Below are 2,406 nucleotides of genomic sequence, written 5' to 3'. Positions count from 1 at the left end.
TTTGAGGCAAATGTTTAGAACAATTTTACTTTTAAACTTTATATACAGAAATCCGTTCCTAATTTGTAAGCCTCCTATTAATCTGTTTTAATATTCTATACTTTAGTTTTTAGTTGCATTCTGAAAAATCCCTTGAACTCTTGAGGCTAGGTGTCACTCATTACTTCTTGGATGCTTGTTTTAAAACAGATACACATTAAAACTTTTAAATTCTTAATGCAAAATTTACAATCACTATCATTGTACCAAAGAGCTAGACTTAAAACCTTTATGCCTTAAAAAAAACATATCCAATGGCAGAATATCATTGAGAACAAATCACATACAAATAAACTTTTTAACCCTCTTTTTAAGGCCTTCTCAATTTTAATTCTTTTTTAAATTGTATTTTATTTTATTTGAGAACATACTGTACAGAGGGGCTACAATTACATGGGCAGGATAATGCATATATTTCTTACCAAGCATTGCAGCCTCCTCCTTTGTTTACCCTTCACTTCTCTTCCCCGCCTCCCCCCTCCCCCCACCCAATTTTAACGCCCCTCCCCCCACCCAATTATACCCCCCTCCCCGCTCCACACCGACATTGTAAAGCTGGTTTTGACATGACATTTTGTACTTCTCATTGTTACAACAGGTCCACCTGAATCCTTAAACGACTTGTTTGTCCCCATCTCCTCCACATGTTATACTGACATCAAATATAGTGAAAGCGGGGGTTACACTGTGGGGGAGGGACATACAAAGCAACAAAGAAATAATCTTATAAATGCGTTAGAAACACATACATGAAAGAAACGAAAACATTAAAATACATATTTAAGGGTTCGTTTTCCTAACATCACATTATCTGACCTTTACCGCTTGACTCATACCTATACTACATATTGCAAATAAGGGAAACCATGGGACCTATACTTCTTAGGGCTTGGCTTACTTCACTTAATATAATTTTTTCCAAACCTTTCCATTTCCTAACAAATGGGGAAATGTCATTCTTTCTCATGGAGGCATAGAATTCCATTGTGTATATATAACATATTTTCTTGATCCATTCATCTACTGAGGGGCATCTGGGTTGGTTCCATGTCTTAGCTATGGTAAATAATGCTGCAATAAACATAGTTGTGCTGGTAGCTTTAGTGTGGTCTTGTTTGTAAACATTTGGGTAAATGCACAAAAGTGGGATTGCTGGATCATAGGGGAGATCTATGTGAAGTCTTTTGAGGAACCTCCATACTGCTTTCCAAAGTGGTTGAACAAGTTTACATTCCCACCAACAATGAGGTAAGGTTCCTTTCTGTCCACATCCCCTCCAGCATCTGTTGTTGTTAGAGTTCTTGATTTTTGCTGTTCTAACTGGAGTGAGGTGATATCTCAATGTTGTTTTGATTTGCATTTCTTTTATGGCTAGGGATGTTGAACATTTCTTCATGTGTCTATTGGCCATCCTTCTTTCTTCTTTAGAGAAGCTTCTCTTTAAGTCTTTCGCCCACTTATTTATTGGGCAGTTGTTTCTTTGAGGATTTGTTGTTGGGTGGTTTAATTTTTTGAGTTCCAAGTATATTTTAGATATGAGACCCTTGTCCGTTGTATGGCTAGTAAAGATCTTCTCCCAATCGGTGGGCTTTCTATTGATCTTGCCAGCTATGTCATTTGCCCTGCAGAAGCTCTGCAATCTTATTCAATCCCATTTGTCCAACCTTTCTTTGATTTGTTGTGCTTCCGGGTCTCTATTCAGACAGAAAATTTCGACCTGAGCCAAGGAGACCTAGGGTTTCTCCTATTCCATCCTGTAATGTTTTCAGAGTGTCTGCTTTGAGTTCAAGGTCTTTGATCCATTTGGAGTTGATTCTGGTGCAGGGTGATATATAAGGATCTAGCTTTAGTTTTCTACATGTAGTTCACCAATTTTGCCAGCACCATTTACTGAAGAGGCTGTCTTTCTTCCATTCTATTGTTTTAGCTTCCTTATCGAAGATTAGATGGCTATAGGTCTGTAGGTTCATTTCTGGGTTTTCAATTCTATTCCATTGGTCCTGAGGTCTGTTCTTATGCCAATACCAAGCTGTTTTGATTACTATGGCTTTATAGTAGAGTTTGAAATTTGGTATTGATATTCCTCCAGCAGTGTTCTTTCTGTTGAGGAGCGTTTTTGCTATTAGGGGTCTTTTATTGTTCCATATGAATTTTTGGATTGCCTGCTCTATTTCCTTGAAGAACGAGGGTGGAATTTTGATAGGTATTGCATTGAATTTGTAGATAGCCTTGGGAAGTATTGCCATTTTCACGATGTTAATCTTGCCAATCCAGGAGCATGGGAGGTTTTGCCATTTTTTAAGTTCTCTGTTGATTTCCTTTTTCAAGATTTTAAAGTTTTCATCATAGAGGTCCTTCACTTCTTTG

This window comes from Dipodomys merriami, unplaced genomic scaffold (assembly GCF_024711535.1).
Source record: "Dipodomys merriami isolate MVZ:Mamm:240054 unplaced genomic scaffold, mDipMer1.0.p SCAF_247, whole genome shotgun sequence".
Taxonomy (NCBI): domain Eukaryota; kingdom Metazoa; phylum Chordata; class Mammalia; order Rodentia; family Heteromyidae; genus Dipodomys; species Dipodomys merriami.
This window is presented reverse-complemented; position numbering follows the sequence as displayed.